Here is a 25,353-nt window from a genome sequence, read left to right on the forward strand (position 1 = left end):
CTAAAACCTTGTCTCTCCCTAGAGCTAGGGTCTGGCTAGGGAACGGGAAGAATGAGCGCTAGTCAGTCCCCACTAACACTAAAGACAGCAAGGGGAGACAGACACGGGCGAAGTAGCTTAGCTTGACTCGACGTGAGATAGATTGCACACACGTAAGGAAGTAAGAACTGCACTTGCTCCAAGCCTTCACAAGGGGTCATGTGAATATCACCCGTGCCTCCCTATTGCAAAGTGAAGGTATTTATACACCCAGGCCAGGGTGTTAAATAGCAAGAGGAAGGTAGCCGCTGGGTCCTAGAGTGAGACAGATCTAAGAAAGTGTCTGTAATGCCAAACAAAGAGATCTCCTGCAACCAACTGCAGGGAGACTGTCTGTCACATCTGACACACCTGTGACAGTACCCCCAGGGCCACCATCAGGGCATTACTTCCCTTACTGCTGTATGGGGCCCGGTGAGCAGCAGTACAGAGGTGGGGCTTGGTCCCAGTCAGGGTCCCCCCTCTTGTGCTTCTGCTCACCGGGCCCCATGCTGTAACAAAGTGCCGAGCGCCGCATACCTCGGCGCTAAGTACCTTACCGGAGCTCCGCAGACGCGCAGCTCCAGCAGCTCCCTCATACTTCTCTGGACTTCTGGTCAGGTGACAGCGCGCACATCAGGAGAACTAGCCAGGAGAACTAGTATGAGGGAGCAGGAGCTGCGAGGCTGCGAAGCTTTGGGAAAGCACACGGCGCCATGGCTAGGACACTGCAAGGCGAGCTGAGCCTTCCGGTGGATGGTATGTATGATCAAACTTTTTTTCCTTTTTCTTTCTAAAATGAATTAAATAGGTGAGGGAGGGGGACTGCAAGTGATGGTGTGAGGGGGGGCTGTAAATTATGGAGTGAGGGGGGGCTGTAAGTGATGGAGTGAGGGAGGGCTGTAAATTATGGAGTAGCGGGGCTGTAAGTGATGAAGTGGGGGGGCTGTACATTATGGAGTGAGGGGGGCTATAAGTGATGGAGTGACGGGGGCGGTAAATTATGGAGTGAGGGAGGCTGTAAGTGATAAAGTGAGGGGGGGCTGTAAATTATGGAGTAAGGGGGGATGCAAATGATGAAGTGAGGGGTAGGCTGCAAATGATGGAGCAAGGTGGGTCTGCAAATGATGGAGCGAGGGGGGCTGCAAATTATGGGGGAAGGGGGATGCAAATGATGGAGTGAGGGGGATGAGGGATTGCAGTTGATGGAGTGAGGGGGGACAAGGAACTGCAAATGATGGAGTGTGGGGGACTGCAAATGATGAAGTGAGGGGGGGCTGCAAATGATGGAGCAAGGGGGGCTGCAAATGATAGAGCGAGGTGGGGCTGCAAAGGGGGAAGGGGGATGCAAATGATGGAGTAAGGGAGGGACGAGGGACTGCAATTGATGGAGTGAGGGGGGGACAAGGAACTGCAAATGATGGAGCGAGGGGGAGAGAAAGAACTGCAAATGATGGAGTGAGGAGAGAGCTTCAAATGATGGGGGAGGGGGGAGCTGCAAACGATGGAGTGAGGGGGGAGCTGCAAATGATGGGGGAGGGGGATGCAAATGATGGATTGAGGGAGGAACAAGAGACTGCAAATCATGGCGTGAGGGGGGAACGAGGGACTGCAAGTGATGGAGTGAGGGGGACTGCAAATTATGGAGCTAGGGGGCAGGGGACTGCAAATTATAAAGTGAGGGGGGAGGGTGACTGCAAATGATGAAGTGAGAGGGGTAGGGTGACTGCAAATGTTGAAGTAAGGGGGGGGTGACTGAAAATGATGGAATGAGGTGGGACGGGGGACTGAAAATGATGAAGTGAGGGGGGACAGCTAATGATGAAGTGAGGGGCGAGGGGGACTGCAAATGATGACATGAGGGGGGGACTGCAAATTATGAAGTACAGAGTGAGGGTGTTGAGGTTGCAGGAGTGTGACTGATTGAATTGGCGAAAAGAGTATGGGTGCTAAATAATTTATATATTAGGTGGGGAAAGTGGCTATTTATAGTTAGTGGGGGAGCAGTGGTGGATTACAATTTATATTTGGAATGGTCGGTTGCATAATAACTAATGATATATTAATGGTGGGTGCACGTCTGTATTCAGCTGAGTAGAATATTGTGTTATTTTATGCAAAGACGAGTCCTGGCTGGAAGAAATGATGGCAGTCTGCACTGGATGAAAAAGAAAAGCAAAAACGAAGGACTTCTACTAGAGACCTCACTGGTGAGTCAGTGTGTTACCTGTACACTTACACTATACACTATATATAGAGCTCCCGTGTATAATGTCACTGGTGATCCCTGTATTACCTGTATACTGACACTATACACTATATACTATGTACAGAGCTCCTTTATATAATATAACTGGTGTTCACTGTATTACCTGTACACTATATACAGAGCTCCTGTGTATAATATCACTGATGTTCACTGTATAACCTGTACACTATACACTATATACAAAGCTCCTCTGTATAATATCACTGGTGCTCACTGTATTACCTGTACAGTATACACTATATACAGAGCTCCTGTGTATAATGTCAGTGGTGATCCCTGTATTACCTGTACACTGACACTATATACAGAGCTTCCGTGTATAATTGCACTTATGGTAATATTAGTATTATGGTTTTTTTTATTAGTGATCAGTATTGTAATATTCGGTCACTATGTGGTGGTAATATGTGGTCTGGTTATGGTGTGGTGGTATTCCTTGTATGTAGTATTATTCTTTCATTATGTGGTGGTAATATGTGGTCCAGACATGGTATTTCTCTCTGGTATGTGATATTATTGGTCATTTTAAAAAATGTATGTGACACATTCCCTTAAAGAAAAATGAATAAAAATATACCTAAAAAGAGTATTGGATATTTCAACAAATGTTTAATAGGTTAGAGGCCTGGCCAGAAGAATCTCCTTGTCGTGGTGGCAGCTTAAAAAATCTTTTGCCCAAAACAAAAGCTGCTGGCTGTGTATGTGATCTGGTGTTCTATGGAAACTGTTAGTGTGTGATTGGTGAGGACGTGGTGCAGAAGTGGGGTTTTTCCAAGAGTTAGGGGTGGGAATGTGGAAGTTTCGAGGTGTGGAAGCAGAGAAGAGGTGGAGGCAGAGCTGGGGTGGAGCCTGGACAGAGTCTCAAGAGGGACCAAAAATGTTGCCAGTATGGGGCCCTGAAATTCCTGGTGGCAGCCCTGAGTACTCCCCTCCTCTACGACTGGCCTCGGGACACTCAGGACCAGGTTTCTCAGGATAAGAGGTGTGAAATGAACGAACCAACCTGGGAGCGTTCACCTCTGATGCTGAAACCCACATCCTCTCTTCTGGACCATAACCCTTCCAATGCACCAAGTACTGTAGGGAACAATGTTGGAGACAAGAATCTATAATCCTCGAAATCTGAAACTCAAGATTACCATCAACCATTACTGGGGGGAGCGGTAGGGGTGAGGGCTCAAGAGGTTCCACATATTTCTTGAGTAAGGACCTGTGGGAAACATTGTGGACCTTAAGGGCCTGAGGAAGCTCAAGACGAAACGCTGCTGGGTTAAAGATGGCGGTTATTTTATAGGGACCAATAAACCTAGGTCCCAGCTTCCAAGAAGGGACCTTCATCTTGATATTCCTAGTAGACAACCACAAAAAGTCATTCAAGAAGTTGACCAGTACTTTATATTACCCCCCCAATGTATCCCTCCGGGGCCCCTAAGGATTTTTGTAAATACCTTACGTTGCTGTTTCTGCCTGTGAGCTGCGCTCTCCTTGGCCGCTCACAGGCATCACGTGACCCCGCGCTGACGTCACGACAAGTGAGGTGTAGCTCAGCGCTGGGGTCCCCATGGTGGCTGCTGGGTTGTGGGCGGGGTTACTTTACCGCCCGTGTCACACCCAGCATCCACCGTGTGCTTTCCCAATGAATGGGGAGAGGCAGAGCGCGCGGTGGATGCCAGGTGTGATGCGGGGGGGGTGACCCCGCCCATAGCCTGGCATCCACCATGGAACGCAGAAGACAGAGACCCTCGGCTGCTGCCAGCACTTGTCATGATGTCAGCGGATGTCAGAGCTGGTAGCAGCCGGGGGTCACGTTATGCCTGTGAGCGGCCAGTAATAGCGCCGCTCACAGGCAGTATCTGCAACGTAAGGTAATTACAAAAATCCTTAGGAGCCCAGGGGAGATACATTGGGGGGGGTAATATAAAGTACTGGACAACCCCTTTCACATTCAGGTCCAGACCTGGCAAGCATTTTCTGTCAGCCATACACTTATACCTGTCTCCCATGATCTTTAAATTACTCAGGACCCCCCACCACACCGAGGAGAGCGACGATGCAAAACGTTCCTCCTCATGAACTCCCAAAGCTTCTCACCCACTAAAAGTACCCAATTGTGGGTGGTAACCGTATGCACCAAAGAACGGTGACCTGCCAGTGGATTCTTGACAATGATTATTAATGTCAATTTCTGCCAGCGGTAAGTAGGATGCCCAGTTCCTCCTGATTTTTGGAGACGAAACACCTGAGGTAGGTCTCCAAATTCTGATTGACACGCTCAGTCTGTCCATTCGACTGCGGGTAGAAGGCAGAGGAAAACGACAGTTGCACCCCCAGTCGAGAACAGAATGCCTCCCAGAACTTTGAAACAAACTGGGTCCCCCGATCTGACACCACATCAGAGGGAACCCCGTGAAGCTTCACAATCTCATTTATGAACACCTGAGCAAGTGTCTAGGGATTTGTCCAGGTAATGCGACGAAGTGAACAATTTTACTGAACCTATCTACAACCACCAAAACCACCGTTTTGCCTGCAGAAACCGGTAGGTCAGTAATAAAATCCATAGACAAGTATGTCCATGGTCTACTAGGGATAGCTTAAACAAGTGTGAAAAACCCTTTAAAACTCACAAATTTTATTCTAATATCTTAAAAACACGCCCAAAACAATACCCACGTGTCAAGAACGTCAATTCAGTCTAGCTGAACAGTAGATAATTGGCTTAAAATCTAGGTCAGTTAATAGTTAAAACAATATGCGCGATACACAACTTGTTTTGAGCAAATATAAACATGTATCCAGCATCAACACACTCATCTTAATATTGGTTATATATAGTGTGGTTATTATGACAGGGGTATACAATTAGTCAGCAGTATTGATTTGTCTTAATTTGATAACTCAGTATACCTGCAAAAGTCCAGATAACATCAAGAAAGCATGCAGCAATCAATCTCCCCAATCTCAGTAGTTAGGTTCTGTGCAGAATATTGTCAATGAAAGATTACCTTTATCACATAGTGAAAGAATTTACTCTTCCTATAAGCAGGGAGTAAATGAATTTCAGCATCTCAGGAGATTCACATGTAATCAATATTATAAGTAGTAAATAAGACACAATGATGTGTATACAGTCAATATTCATATCTCGTATCAGAATTGATGGATCAGAAATAAAGCTATTTAAGCTAATATAATATAAAAAAAAAACAATGCTGATATCCTTGTAGGTAAATATAGATATAATATAGATATAATAGACCCCAGTTATGTCACAAATGGCAACCTATGTCACCCTAGGATAGACACTAGGCTGTTCCTGCCTAGCAGTGGGGGTTGGCACCCTAGATATATGGGATTTGGCGCCCTAACTCCACGGCGGCTCACCCTCACTTGCCCTATTAGGCCCTGCTGGATAGTTTAAAATACATACTAATCTAGACAGTTCATCCTAATCTAGCAATGGTATATAAAAGCACGCTTTACAGTAAATTATAAGGAGACTTATCGTCTTGTGATGTCATTCATGCTGTCGTGCTGCGTTTCTTTATCCTTATGCCTCAACGCGTTTCTCCAGTGCAAGGTTCATCAGTGATGCAAGGTAATCATAGGTCCACGACAGGGTGAATGACAGATTGTAGGCTCCCCTTAAATCCAACTTGGAGAATACCTTAGCTCCTACAACCTGGCTGAACAAATCAGGAATCAGAGGAAGAGGGTATGGATTATGGATGATAATTTGATTTAATTCCCAGAAATTTAAACAGAGACATAGACCACCATCTTTTTTCTTCACAAAGAAGAACACTGCCTCCACGAGTGAAGATGAGGGTCTGATTTGTCCCTTCTTCAGACTTTCTGCAATGAAATCCTTCATGGCTTGTCTCTCAAGGCCAGAAAGATTATACAGTCTGGACTTTGGTAGTTTAGCTCCAGGGGTCAGGTTAATAGGACAGTCATATGCACGATGAGGAGGCAAATCCTGACAGCCCCTCTCAGAAAAAACATCCTCAAAACCAGACACAAAAGCAGGTAATATTTCCATAGAGACAGTAGCAAGGGAAATATCTAAACAGTTCTCATGGCAGTAATCTCCCCATTCAATAATCTCCCCGGTTTGCCAATCCACCAACGGATTATGTTTAACCAGCCAAGGAAGACCCAAAACAATAAGTGTGGAAAGATTGTCCAAGACATAGCAAGGGATTATTTCACAATGAACTGACCCCACCCTCAGTTTTACATTAAGTAGAATCTGAGTAAATGCTTTCTGTGCAAGTGGCGCCGAGTCGATGGCGAAGATGGAAATAGGTTTAGCTAAAGTACAGCAAGCAAGACCATGAGCTTAAACAAACTCAGCCTCAACCATGCTGACTCTGGCTCCACTGTCAACACACACTGAAATTTTCTTGGTTTTGCTTTCCAATACCACCTCTGCTGTCAGGACAAATCGAGGAACTGCAGGTTGGCAACAAATGCACCACTTGTTTATCCAACTCCAGACTACCAAGAGTTAATCGAGTCTCCTTTTGTTTAGGAATTGAAGGACAGGTCCCAAAAAAATGTCCCTTTTTCCCACACAAAAAAATACCTTTTTTCTTGTGAATCTCCGGGGAAATGTATGATGTCAAGGCACCCCCTAACAGCATGGGTTCCTCCACCTCCCTCAGTACTGGTTCACTGCCAGACCGCTCCCCTGGCAGGGCTACATAACCCCAACAAGAAGGCCCCGGAGAAGGTGGTCTCACCCGCCTATCCCGAAGGCATCTTGCAAGACGTATGGCCAACGACATGGCAGCCTCCAAGGACTGAGGGGTTTCATATACTGCCAAGGCATCTTTCAACCTTTCAGTAAGACCCTCACAAAATTGACTTCTAAGGGCCGAGTCATTCCATTTGGAATCCGTTGTCTATCTACGGAATTCAGAACTGTACGTCTCCAGTGACCGATTCCCCTGCTGAAGGTGACGTAACCTAAACTCAGCCAAGGCGACTTGGTCAGGGTCATCATAGATGAGGGCCAGAGCCCCGAAAAAACCCTCTACAGACTGGAGACAAACCAAATTCTGCGGTAAAGAAAGTGCCCACGATTGAGGATCTCCCTGCAGTAGAGAGATCACAATTCCAACCCGTTGCTCGTCATTTCCGGAGGAGTAAGGTCGAAGTTTAAAATACAGTTTGTATACAAAAAACTTGTCCCTACCTCCTGAAAACCTGTCCGGGAGGGCAACCTTGGGTTCAGGCTAGACAGGCCTACCTGCAGAGAACCCCACATTAGCGACCTGTAGCTGCTGATGCTGTTGCTGAACCTCACAGCAGAGGTCATTCACCTCCAAAGACAGACTGCGCAGCCACTCTGCGAGCTCTGCAACTGAACCCATACCAAGGGAGAATGGAAAAAAAAAACACCCCAAAAAAAAACCCACACAATTAAACCCATTTGTCAGCTGTTTTTTTTTCTCTAAATGTGCACGGCCCGTGATGATGTCGCGCACAGTGTAGGAAAGACAAAGTGAAATACGAAGGGATGAGGGGAAGGGAGCCCAGACTCTAGAGAAAAGGGGAAGTAGAGACCTCCTAGGCTGATCTGATATTACCCTGTCCTTCCCTACCATCCATATATTGGTTGCTCACCAATCGCCAGGCAGGAGAACCCTGTCTCTCCCTAGAGCTAGGGCCTGGCTAGGGAACAGGGGGGATGATTGCTAGTCAGTCCCCACTAAGCGCTAGTCAGTCCCCACTAACACTAAAGACATCAAGGGGAGACAGACACGGGGAAGTAGCTTAGTTTGAGTTGACTTCAGAGAGATTGCACACACGTCCTCTTAGCATCAAAGAGGAAGTAAGAACTGCACTTTCTCCAAGCCTTCACAAGGGGTCATGTGAATATCACCTGCGCCTCCCTATTGTAAAGTGAAGGTATTTATACACGCAGGCCAGGATGTAAATTAGCAAGCGGAAGGTAGCTGCTGGTCCTAGAGTAAGAGAGATCTAAGAAGGTGTCTAATGCCAAACGAAGAGATCTCCTGCAACCAACTGCAGGGCGACTGTCTGTCACATCTGACACACCCGTGACAATTTACAGTTGAAACCAAAAGTTTACACACACAATACAAAAAGACACATATGCATGTTTTTCTCAATGTCTGACATGAAATCAGAATGAACCTTTCCCGATTTAGGTCTATTAGGATTACCATAATTTTGAATATTTGCCAAATGCCAAAATAATGAGAAAGAGAGAGAATGTTTTAAGGAATTTTTATTACTTACTGCAAAGTCAAAAGTTTACATAGACTAAGATTACTATGCTTTTAAACAATTCTGGACTGCCCATATGATGATGTCATGTGTTTGGAAGCTTCTGTTTTTTTGGCAACATCTGAGTTAATTAGAGACACACCTGTGGATGTATTTTAATGCACACCTGAAACACACTGCTTATTTGTGTAGTACCATGGGAAAGTCTAAAGAAATCAGCCAAGATATCAGGAAGAGAATTGTGGATTTGCACAAGTCTGGCTCATCCTTTCAAGATACCTGAAGGTGCCTCGTTCATCTGTACAAACAATTATATGCAAGTACAAACAAGATTGTAATGTCCAACCATCATACCGCGCAGGAAGGAGATGGGTCCTGTATCCCAGAGATGAACGTGCTTTGGTCCGACATGTGCATATCAACTCAAGGGCAAAAGCAAAACACCTTGTGAAGATGATGGCGGAAGCTGGAAAAATTGTGTCAATATCCACAGTGAAACGAGTAATGTATCAACACAGGCTGAAAGGCCAGTCTGCCAGGAAGAAGCCATTACTCCAAAAGAAACATAAAAAGCCAGATTAGTGTTTGCAAATGCACACAGGAACAAAGACCTGAATTATTGGAGACAGATCCTGTGGTCTGATGAAACTAAAATTGAATATTTTGGGCATAATGACCATTGTTACATTTGGATGAAAAGGGAGAAGCTTGGAAGCCCAAAACACCATCCCAACTGTGAAACACGGGGGTGGCAGCATCATTTTGTGGGGTTATTTTGCTGCAGGAGGGACTGGTGAACTTCACAAAATAGATGGCATCATAAGAAAAGAAGATTACGTAGCAATACTGAAGCAACATCTCAAGACATCAGCCAGGAAGTTAAAGCTTGGGCGGAAATGGGTCTTCCAAATTGACATTAACCGGAAGCATACTGCCAAAATGGTAACAAAGTGGCTTAAGGATAATAAAGTCAATGTTTTGGAGTGGCCATAACAAAGCCCTGATGCCAATCCTATTGAAAATTTTTGGGCAAAGCTGAAAAGGCAGGTGCGAGCAAGGTGACCTACAAACTTGGATCAGTTACACCAGTTTTGTCAGGTGGAATGGGCCCAAATTCCAACCAACTATTGTAAAAGCTTGTGGAAGGCTATCACAAATGTTTGAACAAGTCATTCAGTTTAAGGGCAATGGTACCAAATACTAATAAAATGTATGCAAACTTTTGACTTTGCAGTAAGTAATAAAAATGCCTTAAAACATCCTCTCTCTCTCTCTCTCTCTGATTATTCTGCCATTTGGCAAATATTCAAAATTATGGTAATCCTAATTGACCTAAAACGGGAAAGGTTTATTCTGATTTCCAATCAGATATTGAGAAAAACATGCATATGTGTCTTTTTATATAGTATAAGTAAATTTCTGGTTTCAACTTTATGTACTTCTGGTGGCTCTGGTGATGAATTCATGTACTGATGATGGTTTTGGTGATGTAGTCATAAGCTGATGATGATTATGATACAATATTTCTGTACTGTTTGTGATTTTGGTCATGTATTCTTGTACTGGTGGGGATTCTGGTAATGTGTTCCTCTACTGATGGGGATTATGGTGATGTTTTCATGTACTGATGGTGGCATCCTGGTGATGTATTCATGCACAATTATTGGTTCTGATTCTGCATACATGTAGCAATCCATAACTTGTTGGATAATGTGATATATGGCTATGTTAATAAATTATTGTACCGTTTGAAAAATTAAGCATTACTACATATGTATTTCTGTTTGGAGCATTAATTACAAAATTAACTCTATTCACGACATCCGCCGCACATGTACAGCACGAGTCGGAAGCAGGTTTATGGAGCAGGCTCATAGTATGAGCCCACCCCATATCCGGTAGGTAATGTCTGAGTGTTACAGCCAGAACCTGCGTATAACAATGGCAGGTGGCACAAAGCTGTTAAATGCCGCCGTCAAACTGTGACAGCAACATTTAACACGCGCTGGAGTGGGGGCATGTTAGTCCATTCGCTCATTGGTGCATCCGTGAAGTGATCGCGATTCGCTGGTGGGTTGCTATGACAGCAGTGGGTATGTTGAAGACCTCTGTGCTTCCGTGAGTGTCATTATGGAGCTCCCTTAAAACCCAGCCTGTGGCCGGGCTTCAAAGGAGACTGGGATTTTTACTATATACATCAATGCTGTGGCATTGCTGTATATAGCACAAGCAATCAGATGTTCGCAGCTTCAAGTTCACTAAGAGGACTAATAAGAACAGTGAAAAGAAAAAAAATGTTTAAAAAATCTGAAAAAAAAAAATAAAAAAAACATAAAAGTCCAAATCACCCCTTTTTCCCCCATTAAAAATAAAGATATGTAAAAATACACATAAGAGGTATCGCCACGTTCAGAAAAGTCAGATCTATCAAAATCTAAAAATAATTAACCCGATCGGTAAACACTAAAGGAAAAAACTGGAATTTGTTCTCCGGCTTTCCAGTACATTATGTGGTAAAATGAATGGTGTCATTCAAAAGTATAATTCGTCAAAAAACAAGCCCCCATATGTCTATGTAGCAGAAAAATAAAAATAAAATATGGCTCTGGGAAGAAGTTGAGGGAAAAACAAAAACACAAAAATGGAAATTGGCCATGTCCTGGTTGGGTTAAGTACTAAGGCATGTCAAACGCTAACAGTGTGTAATATGGTTACTGTCAAGATTCAGCTTTGCTTGCCAGTTTCATGCGAGAGAAGCAGATTACAGTAAGGTGACACTTGGCTCAAACTCTAACGGAGTTTTAACCGAGTGTCATTAGCAAAATTGGCCCAGTTCTTTCGCATGACAGAACATATGGCAGAGTGAGCGAGCCCTAATCATACTGACCTGAAGAATAAAGAATAATAATAAAGAATAATGTCTTACAAACATTAGGTCCATACATGATGCAGATGTTGCTGCCACTTTATTCAACACCGCAACAGCTGCAACTCTCAATTCGGTCACCCCCCTCTCACATACCAAAGCTCACACGCAACAGACAACCCTGGCACACCAGACTAACTAAAGAACTGCGACGGGCATCCAGGGTTGCTGAGCATAGAAGGAAAAGGTCCCACTCCAATGAGCACTTCATCGCATTCAAACAGTCCCTCACTACCTTCAAGTCCACACTCACTGCAGCAAAACACACATACTTCTCATCTCTCATATCCTCCCTGTCTCACAACCCCAGACAACTATTCAACACCTTCAATTCTCTCCTCCGTCCCCCAGTGCCTCCTCCCTCTCCTCTTATTTCAGCCAAAGACTTTGCCTCATTCTTCAAGCAGAACATTGACACCATCAGACAAAGCTTTTGCCTAAAGTCCCCACAGCCTCTCCCCACACCTACTCAACCCTCCTCCTCCAAAACCAGCTTCTCCACCATTGCGGAAGATCAACTTTCCTCTTTATTCTCCAAATCACACCTCACCACCTGTGAACTTGACCCAATCCCGTCCCACCTCATCCCAAACCTTACCACTATCTTCATCCCAACCCTAGCCCACCTCTTCAACCTGTCACTAACAACTGGCGTCTTCTCCTCATGCTTCAAACATGCCTCGATCACACCCATACTCAAAATGCCCTCCCTTGACCCATCCTCTCTGACTAGCTAAAGCCCCATATCACTTCTCCCCTATGCCTCAAAACTACTCGAACAACACGTCCATTCTGAACTGTCCTCCCACCTCTCCTGCGGCTCCCTCTTTGACCTCCTACAATCTGGTTTCCGACCGCACCATTCTACTGAAACTGCACTGACTAAAGTCACCAATGACCTACTAACCACCAAATCCAAGCAACACTACTCTGTCCTCCTCCTCCTAGACCTGTCATCTGCCTTCGACACAGTGGACCATTCCCTCTTACTACAAACTCTCTCATCTCTCGGCATCACAGACTTGACCCTATCCTGGATCTCCTCATACCTAACAGACCGGACATTCAGTGTCTCCCACTCACACACCACCTCCTCATCTCACCCCCTATCTGTCGGTCCCCAAGATTCAGTTCTAGGACCCCTACTCTTCTCCATCTACAACTTAGGCTTGGGACAGCTCATAGAGTCTCATGGCTTCCATTATCACCTCTATGCTGATGACACACAGATCTACCTCTCTGGACCCAATATCTCCTCTCTACTAACCAAAATCCCACAATGTCTGTCCGCTATTTCATCCTTCTCCTCTGCTAGATTTCTAAAACTTAACATGGACAAAACAGAATTCATCATCTTTCCGCCATCTCATTCAAACCCCCCCAACTGACCTATCTATCAACGTCAATGGCTGTTCACTCTCCCCAGTTACTCAAGCTCACTGCCTTGGGGTAACCTTGGACTCTGAACTCTCCTTGAAACCACATATCCAAGCCCTTTCCACTTACTGTTGACTCCAACTTAAAAATATCTCCCGGATCCGCAAATTCCTCAACCATGAATCTGCAAAAACACTAGTGCACGCCCTCATCATCTCCCGCCTTGACTACTGCAACTTCCTGCTCTGTCGCCTCCCTTCCAACACTCTCGCACCCCTCCAATCTATCCTAAACTCTGCTGCCCGACTAATCCACCTGTCCCCCCGCTATTCCCCGGCCTCTCCTCTCTGTCAATCTCTTCACTGGCTCCCCATTGCTCAGAGACTCCAGTTCAAAACCCTAACCATGGCATACAAAGCCGCTCACAACCTGTCTCCTCCATATTTCTCTGACCTAGTCTCCCGGTACATACCCGCATGCAACCTCCGATCCTCACAAGATCTCCTTCTCTACTCCCCTCTTATCTCCTCCTCCCACAATCGCATACAAGATTGCATCCCCCCTACTCTGGAACTCTCTACCCCAACACATCAGACTCTCGCCAACCATGGAATCCTTCAAAAGGAACCTGAAGCTCCACGACCAGCCCTACCCTCACCTACTGTATCCTCACCCATTCCTTGTAGACTGTGAGACAGGGTCCTCGCTCCTCCTGTACCAGTCGCCGTCATGTTTTGTTCAAGATTATTGTAAGTGTTTTTGCTATGTATACCCCATTTTCACATGTAAAGCGCCATGGAATAAATGGCGCTATAATAATAAATAATAATAATGGTCTAATTTACAAAATGGGTCACTTGAAGGTATTTCTGCTGTTCTGGCACTTGCAAAGTATTCTAGGAAAATCTGTGCTCCAAAAAATCAAATAGTGCTCCGTCCCTCCCGAGTCTTGCCATGTAGCCATACAGTACTGTACAGCCACTTATGGGATATTGCCACGTTGAGGAGAAATTGTGAAACAAATTATGGGGCCATTTTTATTTATTTACCTTGCTAAAATTGGAAATCTTGGGCTAAAACAACATTTTACTAGTAAAAATTTAATTATTTTTCTTCATCGACCAATAAAATTTTGTGACACACCTGGGGTGTCAATATGCTCACTGCCTGCCTAGATGCAAATTGGGGTGCAGTTTGCAAAATGGGGTAACTTGGGGGGGATTTCTGCTTTACTGGCACCTCATGGGCTCCGCCAATGTAACATGGCACCCGCAAAGCATCCCAGCAAAATCTGCACTATAATAAGGTGGTTTTTCCCCTTTGGTTTTTGCATTGTGCCTCAGAAGTTTTTTACAATTACATATTGGGATAGAATCTTGGAGATGGGAATACCCCTTTAAGATTACCACTTCACTTCCCTCTAAAGCTGTTTTAGTAGATATGTATTGCATGTAAATACACAGAAGATGTTATTGGTGTTTTGGCCATTAGATGGCATATTTTTGCACATTCATACTACTGTCTCCTGAATGTCAGTTGGGATACCTGGAGTTAACCAGTTTCGGCCGCCCCCAGTGACAGTGAGAGACTGAAAGATTACTGGGAGTTGGGATCAGCCATCTTAAGTTAGTTAGTAAGTGGCAGTGAGTAGTGACAGACGAGCTTGGAGCACAGGAAGAAACATGAACGGGTGTGTGGGGGAAACATTGAGGATTAGCATCAACGGAGATATTACAGCAATCTGGACTCAACAAGTCAATCTGTGAACTCTGACCCCTTTCAGCCGGTAGGCATCATTGAACGTGTCAAGACTAGGGCAGCCTTATCAGCGAGGTGGTCCTTGAAAGAGTCGGTCAGGGGGAACAGTGGGGTGAAGCAGGAGCTCCTCTACGTGAAGTTCCAGAGGTAGTTTTCCCTTAGAGCTGAGACACACAGTGGAGGATCACTGTGTGGGGACTGTGACTGTAACTAAACCACAATCAAGTTCAGCTATATACAATCTGTATTGTACCTGCCTCTGTTTCCAAGGCCGTTCAAGTAAAGCGACTCTGTCGTTTTTAAGAACTGTGTCGTCTCTCACTAAAGGTATCTGAAGAACTGGATCTGTAGGAACCAAGAATGACAGTGAGTAAAGACTCCCACAGAGTACAGCACACCACACACACCCAGGGACAAGCATGTTCCCATGTCTCTGTAGCGGGCCAGGGTGAAGAAAAGCTGGCATCCCTCGCCAATGACTACCACCCTGAGCCCCGTTACATCAGCACATTGTCCAGTGTGAATGTGCTGCCGAGAACAAATGCAGCCTGTGTTCACTGAACAATATATTACAGATCGTTCAGAACTCATCTGATTCGCGGTCAACTCTTATAAACAGGCTATTAAATGTCCGACAATCAGTAAACGAGTTAAAGTGGTACTCCCATCTCCAAGATCCTATCCAAATATGTAGTAGCTGTGATAATAATATTAGCAAATAACTACAATTAGAAATGTAATTTAGTTTTTCTGATTCACCGTCTCTTTCCTCATGTGCAGTTATTGCAGGACCTTAGGTATCCATGGTTACGATGTGCAGTCATTGCAGGACCTTAGGTATCCATGGTTACTATGTGCAGTCATTGCAGGACCTTAGGCATCCATGGTTACGAACTACTGCTATAGTGACAGTTAGTTAGCCAGTGTTTCGAACCATGGATACCTAAGGTCCTGCAATGCCTGCATATGTAGAAAGAGACAAAGGAATCAGGAAAACTATACTACATTTCTAATTGGAGGTATTTGCTAATATTATTATTATTATTACACCTACTACATATTGGGATAGGATCTTGGAGATGGGAATACCCCTTTAGGCGCCGCAGATCAACTAATGTAAACGGATTCTAAGACTGTGGGATCAGGAGCGGACACAACATTGGTGCAACATGTGCAGCCGAACACAGGGGCCCAAGAGGTAAGGGGGCCCACTACAAAGCAGTAAACAGCTTTTCTCACTGACACAAAGAGGAGCCCATATACTGTTTTTCCCCAGGGACCCTCTTGTGAATGTGTCCGCCCCTGGTATTTATAACATGATGTTAGTCGTCACCCGGATTCCACAGAATCTAAGCAGCAGATGAACAAAAAAAAAAGTATTTACAGCTTGATAGAAAATAGAACGGAAAGTAATTTGATCTGTTACCAGCAGGTGGCAGCATAGATATGACTTTTCACGATATAGAAAATACTTTTAACAGAACAGTGAAGGTACATAGTGCATGTGTTTTCTATTTTATGTCCTCTTGCAATTAATGGGTTAAATAAGCAGTTGCCATTATCATTTACAGCCTTGTGAGTGTATTCACTTCAGAAATGTATGACATTTCCAAAAAATGTCTACAGCAGTTTGCAGTTCTGCAAACACACAAGCTTCTCTTATAAGCAGCGAGCATAGCTGACTTCAATTGCAGAATACGGTTCAGGGGTAAAACCCCAGAATTAAAAAAACAAAATGAGCATATACCCTGCAGTAAGTAAATAGTAATAATATATCACATGTTTAGGGTGCACCGATAGGTTGTCAATCATGGGGTCCTGCAGAAGACCTGCCATGGCCGGCATTCATAGGGGATCATCATTTCTGCTATATATAGCAGTGATGAGACTATTGCAGCTTCAAGTCTCCTAAAAGGACCATTAAAAAGTTGTCCACTATTTACACAACTCCTTGTCATATCACTCACTTGGCTGGCATGATAAAATGAAAAAATCTATACTCACCTTGCTGTTCCAGCGAAGTCGGCACTCGCGGTCCCGGGGCTCTCGTGCGATTTTTGTGACACGTGAGACCGGCTCCCAATCAGCGCTGGCGTCACTGGCCCCCCCCCCCCACAAATTGAATGTGACGAGGAAGTCAGAGATCACCTGCAGCCCTGACTTCCTCTTCATGTTCAATTTGACAGAAGGCGGCTACAGTGACAAAAGTGCTGATTGGGCGCCTGGCTCACTTGTCACAACAACCACATGAGAGCCCCGGGACCGCGAGTGCCGACACCGCTGGAACGGCGCCGGGACGGGAGGTGCGGATACGTTTTTTGTTTTAACAAGACCAAACATTTAGATCAAGAAGGGGTTGTCCTAGTAGTGGACAATCCCTTTAAATACTGTAAAAAGTGAGAAAAAAAAAGTTTTTAAAAATAGGAGAAAAACACAAAAGTTCAAATCACCCTCCTTTTGCCCCATTGAAAATAAAACAATTTAAAAAAATACACACATTTGGTATCACAGCAATCAGAAATGTCCGATCTATCAAAATATAAAATAAATTAATCAGATCAGTAAACAGCGTTAACGAGAAAAAAAATTGAAACACCAGAATTACTTTTTTTGACCGCCGCAACATTGCAATAAAATTCAATAAGAGGCGATTAAAACATTGTATCTACCCCAAAATGGTATCAGTAAAAATGTTTATCGCCCAGACCCAGACCCCGAAAAATAAAAAACTCTAAGGGTTTTTGAAATTGGTGACAAATGCAAAAACTTTTTTTCATACAAATTTCAGCAATTTTTTTCCACCACTTAAGTAAAAAACAGAACTATCTGCGTACTTGTACTGACCTGGGGAATCATACTGCCTGGTCAGTTTTCCCATATAGTGAACGTGGTAAATAAAAAAAACAAAAAACAATTGTGGAATTGCACTGGTTTTGCAATTTTATTGCACTTGGATTTCCTTTTCCCGTATTCCAGTGCATGATGTGGCCATTCAAAAGTATAACTCATCCCGCAAAAAAACAAGTTCTCATATGGTTATATTGACGGAAAAATAATAAAAGTTATGGCTCTTTTAAGAAAGGGAAGAAAAATTGAAAACAGAAAATGGCCATGGCGTGCAGGGGATAATATCAGCATTGAGGCTGCTCTGTACCTGCTCCTCTCTGCTGTCCACAACATGAAAACCCTGACCACTTCTACTTCTGTTTCCCTGTGGATTCTGGTTTCCATTTAGAGAAGTCTATGTGACAAATGAGGTTACTGTAATGAGGTTAATGTATATGTAGGAAGGAAGAAGTACTGGTCCTGTCATATATACTTTCTGCTCATACACTGTGTATTGGGACATCTACATCTATATGGGCTTTTATACAATCCTATTCTAAACCCATAGGCATTAAAGGGGTTCTCTAAAATTATTAAATGGTTAAAATTGCAAAAAATAAGCAACTATGCAATTTACCTCTTATCAAAAATCTACTCCTTTCTCAAGAATGGAGGGATTTTTAATTCTGTTGTGTGCAGCTCATTGACTATGTTACCGGCCACTCTGGAGTCTCAGCGGGAATGAGTGCGTGCCACTTGTACAGTGGGTACGGAAAGTATTCAGACCCCTTTAAATTTTTCACTCTTTGTTTCATTGCAACCATTTGTTAAATTCTAAAAAGTTATTTTTTTTTCTCATTAATGTACACTCTGCACCCCATTTTGACTGAAAAAAAAACAGAAATGTAGAAATTTTAGCAAATTTATTAAAAAAGAAAAACTGAAATATCACATGGCCATAAGTATACAGACCCTTTGCTTAGACACTCATATTTAAGTTACATGCTGTCTATTTCATTGTGATCCTCCTTGAGATGGTTCTAATACTTCATTGGAATCCAGCTGTGTTTAATTAAACTGATAGGACTTGATTTGGAAAGGCACACACCTGTCTGTATAAGACCTCACAGCTCACAGTGCATGTCAGACCAAATGAGAATCATGAGCTCAAAGGAACTGCTCAAGGAGCTCAGAGACAGAATTGTGGCAAGGTACAGATCTGGCCAAGGTTACAAAAAAATTTCTATATTACTCAAGGTTCCTAAGAGCACAGTGGCCTCCATAATCCTTAAATGGAATAATTTTGGGACCACCAGAAGTCTTCCTAAACCTGGCCATCCAGCCAAACTGAGCAATCGTGGGAGAAGAGCCTTGGTGAGAGAGGTAAAGAAGAACCCCAAGATCACTGTGGCTGAGCTCCAGAGATGCAGTAGGGAGGTGGGAGAAAGTTCCACAAAGTCAACTATCACTGCAGCCCTCCACCAGTCGGGCCTTAATGACAGAGTGACCCAACGGAAGCCTCTCCTCAGTGCAAGACATATGAAAGCCCGCATAGAGTTTGCATAAAAACACATGCAGGACTCCCGGACTATGAGAAATAACATTCTCTGGTCTGATGAGATCAAGATAGAACTTTTTGGTGATAATTCTAAGCGGTATGTGTGGAGAAAACCAGGCACTACTCATCACCTGCCCAATACAATCCCAACAGTGAAACATGGTGGTGGCAGCATCATGCTATGGGGATGTTTTTCAGCTGCAGGGACAGGACGACTGGTTGCAATTGAAGAAAACATGAATGCGGCCAAGTACTGAGATATCCTGGATGAAAACCTCTTCCAGAGTGCTCTGGACCTCAGACTTGGCCGAAGATTCACCTTCCAACAAGACAATGACCCTAAGCACACAGCTAAAATAACAAAGGAGTGGCTTCAGAACAACTCTGTGACTATTCTTGACTGGCCCAGCCAGAGTCCTTATCTAAACCCAATTGAGCACTTATGGAGAGACCTGAAAATGACTATTCACCAACGTTTATCATCCAACCTGATGGAACTGGAGAGGATCTGCAAGGAAAAATGGCAGAGGATCCCAAAATCCAGGTGTGAAAAACTTGTTGCATCATTCCCAAGAAGACTCATGGCTGTCCTAGCTCAAAAGGGTGCTTCTACTCAATACTGAGCAAAGGGTCTGAGTACTTATGACCATGTGATATTTCAGTTTTTCTTTTTTAATAAATTTGCAAAAATTTGCAAAAAATTTCTACTGCTCGGTACTCGCCTGAGCATCTCACTACTGGATGTTCGGCGAGCACCGAGCATTTTCGGGTTACTCGGGTGGGAGCTCGGGTCTCCGCCCTGCATGTTTGGCGCTCTTTACAGAACCAATGAACATGCAGGGATTGCCAGCCAGTCACTGTAATGCTGCAGCCATGTTGGTTGTGGGCATTACAGTCATTGGCTGGCCGCACAGCGTCACCTCGAGTATTTAAAACCGGGCGCCGCCATCTTGGACACAGTCGCTCCGGATCAGACAGTGTAGGGAGAGTGCTGCTGAGCCAGGGAGAGATTTATACTGCAAAATAGGTAGTGTAGGGTCTCTAAAGCCTGCAAAATCAAACAAACAGTCCTTCTGAGGACTAATATCCATCCCAGATAGACAAGGACTTGCACGGGGATAGTTGCAAGTCTGCATCTTCTGATGCAGCAAGGATCACTTCTGATGGGCACACTTTTAGGCAGTGACCTGGGTGTCAGAGATGCTTCCAGGGGTCTTCCCCATGCTGTTCTTGTCAGCATGTCTTTTCAGCACTGTATGCATGTGTCACACAGCACATGGCCAGATAAGGTTGTAAAATGTTAAAATGACATTTCCCGGTGAATGCATTTGTCACGGTTGAAAGCAATACAAAAGTGCAAAAACGCATAAAAAATGCTACTTGTGAACATAGCCCAAGGTGTGAAGGAGTATTTTTGTTGTTGGTGATTTATTTTACCTTATACACAAGTCTTTACCCTGGAAAAGAAGTTCCTTAACATATTTCATAGGAAAACCGTTTCAGTTTCGTTTTTGAACGTTTTATTGTGAGCCCGTAAAAGTGGCTTAATACCTCTGACCACGTTGTTGACAGCAGTGACCTGGGGGTCAGAAATGCTTCCTGGGGCGATCCCCATGCTGTCCCCATGTCAATTGAGCACTGTCACTATCGTTTTGGGCACTTTTTAAGCTTTCTACAGACTGCCGGGGGTGCCGCCGCAAAAATGTTCGGGTCTCCCATAGACTAACATTGGGCTCGTTGCTCGGGTCGAGCACCCGAGTATCACGGCGAGCTCGGCCCGAGCTTCGAGCATCCGAGCATTTTAGTGCTCGCTCAACACTAGTGAGGAGCACTCCTGAAGAAAGAGGATTAGAATACTCCTTTTACATTGAACTAGCCGTTCTGTTGCAGGTATAACAGCTTCCACTCTTCTGGGTAAGCTTTTCTAGAAGATTTTAGAGTGTGTCTAAAGGAATTTTGCCTATTCATCTAGAAAAGCATTGCATAGTACATTCCAAAAGTGTTGGATGGGGTTGATGTCAGGGCTCTGTGCGTCCAGTCATGTTCTTCCACACGAAAAGCACACCCAGCCATGGATATATGGACCTTGCTTACTCATAGGGGCATAGGAATGGGGAACATAAAAGGGTCTTTCCCAAATTAATTTACCGTTTGTAAACATTATCTAAATAGTCATTTTAAAAAAATAACAGTTTTTTTGTGTGTTTTTTTGCGTTTTATTGCGTTGTTTTTTTATGCTAATAAGCAGTTGTCCACATATCCTGTATAGTCACTATATAAAACAACCCAAGTGAACGAGGGTACAGTGATGAATAACATTCAGTTTGAAACACGTAAGTTTGTGCATGCCCTGATGAACTGAATTTTTTTTTTAACCATCATAATTTTTTTTAAAGATTTTTTTTCAAATAAAAGGTTGTTTTAAATTCATTGAAATTCACCCCGGAATTGTTGCTGGGTACACTCCTTGAAAACATATCTTGCATTGTTGCCAACTCAAGCTCCACATCCTTGCACTACTTTTCGGGTGAGCTGGATAAATACTTTTTTCTCCTTTCCCAAATTGTATTCACAAAGTTGGAAGTGACTTTTGTCTAAAATGTCTGGGCATGCTGAAGAATTAAGATTTCCCTTCACTGAAACTAAGGGGCCTAGGCCAACCAATGGAAAATATCACCCATAGAATTATCCCTCCTCCACCAAACTTTATAGTTGACACAGTGCAGATAACGTTCTCCTGGGAGTCAACAAACCCAGATTCGTCCATCAGACAGCAGATATAGAACTGTCACTTCGCAGAACACATTTCCACTGCTCCAGAGTTGCCTGGTCGCCGCTTTAACCCACTCCTTCCGATGCTTAGCACTGTGCTTGGTGAAGTAAGGCTCAGCCACAGAAACTCATGCCATGAAACTGTCGATGCAGTTTTGTGCTGATGTTAAGGCAAAAGGAGGTTTGGACTCTGCAGTTATGGAGTCAGCAGACACCTCAGCACTTGATGACTCCTTTCTGTGACTTTACGTGGTCCCACTTTGTGGCTCCAAAATGCTTCCACTTTTCAATAATACCACTCAGTTGATTATGGAAAATTGAGGAGGAAGAAATATCATGAACTGACTTGTTACACTGGTGATGTCCTATTACAGGACCACGCTGTCATCAGTGAGAGCTGTTCTTTCACAAAAGTTAGTAAAAGCAGACGGCATGGCAAAGGGCCGAATATTGTACATCGGGGACAATTCAATGATAAGACGTGTGTCCTAATACTTTTGGCCATATAATCTATGTGAATTGGTCTCTTAAACTTCAGACTGATCACCTAATGCCAAGTATAAATGATGTCAAGAGTTTTTCTTGGAATGTAATATTAATATCCTTGGGATAGGAAAAATCAAGGATCAGATTCCCGTCATCTCTGCCAATCAGTTGAAAGAAGAGACCATGGCTTTCCAGTGAACACCATATTTCCTTCCTCATTTGCCAAGAGGCAGTGCTGAACAGCTGTGTCTGTGCCTGGTACTGTCGCTCAGTCCTATTTTCTGTGTCTGCAATACCAGGCACTGATAAAATGTGGCACTGTGACTGGGAAATCAAGGGGGATATAGCACTCACTGTGGCTCCCATGGATCAAATTTTGGTGATCAGGTGTTGAGGTACCAAAAAACCCCTTTAGAAGCTAACTCCATTGTGTTAGGCCATATCTGTAAGTGTAATTAATATTATTTACTTAAGTAGATTTCTTTCTCCTACAGTGCATTTTAATGTCCAAAAACAACCCTGCATCATCCATAAACCTACCCATAAACCTACAGAAATACCCACTTAGACTTTCACCCTTTGAGATGCATTTTTATCGGAAAATTCTGCAAAATGCAAGACAGTTCCAGGATTAGGAAACACTGAAGAAAAATAAGTGAGGCAGGGGACGCAGCTGCAGTTTCTCCCAGAAATTTTGCATTTGCCAAAGAAGTATCGGGGAGGAAGAAGATCACAAAAATACCAAAAATACACAGGTGATGCACAACATTCTTAAACAGCTATATCAAATAAACTCCTATAGCTGCTAAGGAGGATTTTTTTAAGAAATAGGCTTTATATTTCATGTCCTTGTCATAGTACCGGACTTATTATTTTTAGTCAGTCCAGTCTAGATATGGGAGGTTACGAATAACTCCGCTATTGGGGCTCCTGCTTGCTCTTCTCATCCTCAACTGTTGTGGTTAGGAGTAGAGATGAGCGTTGTTCTACTCGAACTGTTCGCCAATCTCAAATTCGAGCTGTTTTGGGCGGTGTTCGAGCCGTTCGGCGAACACGAACGATTTGAGAAAAATTTGGCTGTTCGAGGTTATGTTCGATAACTGTTCGTGCACCAAAATCATAACTGGATTTTTTCTCAGTAATGATGAAAATTAATGTTAATACGCAGTTTGAGTGTACAGCGGGGTGGGGGGAGGGGCAGGGGATGGATCTCTGCAGGAATAATGAAGATCTCCATTTTTTTTTCTCTTTCCCGCATTTGCAGTGGGGAGGTGCAATCTGTCAGCCTATCAGCAGCGCACACACGGAGCGAAGTGCTTTTTTTCACACAAGCAAGGGCATGTGTGATTGGCAGTGTATGTCACATGTCCTTGCCCTATAAGACCAAGCCATTTTCCCCGTCGCCACCATTTTCTCACTGCTGCAGCTGCGTGTTAGACGGCACCGCTGTTGCTGTGTGCGCTATACCTTGTTAATTTCAAGCCAATTTTCGCACAAATCTACAGATAGCTTGGGAGTAGGGAATAGTTGTAATTGGAGTCCTTTTCAGGACTAGGTTACATCAGTTCCTATCAGTTTTTGCCAGGCAGGTCTGTGCCAGTGCTGTGCAAGTTTTTTTCACAGCATTTGGCTGAATCTAGCAAAGCTAATCCTTTTTGGCCTATTGCAGAGTGTGTTAGTCAGTGGAGTAGCCTATCTGTGTTGCAAGATATACCACCTGTGTATAGAATACCAATTTTTTACTGCACCTAGTGAAGTAAAATCTTTTGGGCATAGCATCATTCTATTAGTCCATCTATACTGACCTCCATCAGGTTGCAAATTGAATATAATTTTTTTTTCTGCATCTAGCTCTGAAAAAATATTTGGCCTTCTAGCAGTGTGTGGGACTTTCTCTATTAGTCCATCTATACTGACCTCCATCAGGTTGCAAATTAAAAATAATTTTTTGTCTGCATCTAGCTCTGAAAAAATATTTGGCCTCCTAGCTGTGTGTGGGACTTGTTCTATTAGTCCATCTATACTGACCTCCATCAGGTTGCAAACTGAATATAATTTTTTTCTGCATCTAGCTCTGAAAAAATATTTGGCCTTCTAGCAGTGTGTGGGACTTTCTCTATTAGTCCATCTATACTGACCTCCATCAGGTTGCAAACTGAATATATTTTTTTTCTGCATCTACCTCTGAAAAAATATTTGGGCTTCTAGCTGTGTGTGGGACTTTCTCTATTAATCCATCTATACAGACCTCCATCAGGTTGCAAACTGAATATAATTTTTTTCTGCATCTAGCTCTGAAAAAATATTTGGCCTTCTAGCAGTGTGTGGGACTTTCTCTATTAGTCCATCTATACTGACCTCCATCAGGTTGCAAATTAAAAATAATTTTTTTTCTGCATCTACCTCTGAAAAAATATTGGGCTTCTAGCTGTGTGTGGTACTTGTTCTATTAATCCATCTATACAGACCTCCATCAGGTTGCAAACTGAATATAATTTTTTTCTGCATCTACCTCTGAAAAAATATTTGGGCTTCTAGCTGTGTGTGGGACTTGTTCTATTAGTCCATCTATACTGACCTCCATCAGGTTGCAAACTGAATATAATTTTTTTCTGCATCTAGCTCTGAAAAAATATTTGGCCTTCTAGCAGTGTGTGGGACTTGTTCTATTAGTCCACCTATACTGACCTCCATCAGGTTGCAAATTCAAAATAATTTTTTGTCTGCATCTAGCTCTGAAAAAATATTTGGCCTTCTAGCAGTGTGTGGGACTTTCTCTATTAGTCCATCTATACTGACCTCCATCAGGTTGCAAACTGAATATATTTTTTTTCTGCATCTACCTCTGAAAAAATATTTGGGCTTCTAGCTGTGTGTGGGACTTGTTCTATTAGTCCATCTATACTGACCTCCATCAGGTTGCAAATCGAATATAATTTTTTTCTGCATCTAAACCAGCCAATAGTTTTGGCCTAATACCACAGTTTGGCCACTCAGCTCTGCTCGGTTCCCATCCATTGTTTTTTTGTGCAAACAACTCCAGAGTTGTGAATTAGTTAACCACCAAAATGAGTGGAAAAAGGCCTGCTGCTGGTGGAAAGGGGA

The sequence above is a fragment of the Phyllobates terribilis genome, unplaced genomic scaffold (assembly GCF_046119375.1).
Source record: "Phyllobates terribilis strain yellow unplaced genomic scaffold, ASM4611937v1 Scaffold_5__5_contigs__length_657084704, whole genome shotgun sequence".
In the NCBI taxonomy this organism is placed as follows: Eukaryota; Metazoa; Chordata; class Amphibia; order Anura; family Dendrobatidae; genus Phyllobates; species Phyllobates terribilis.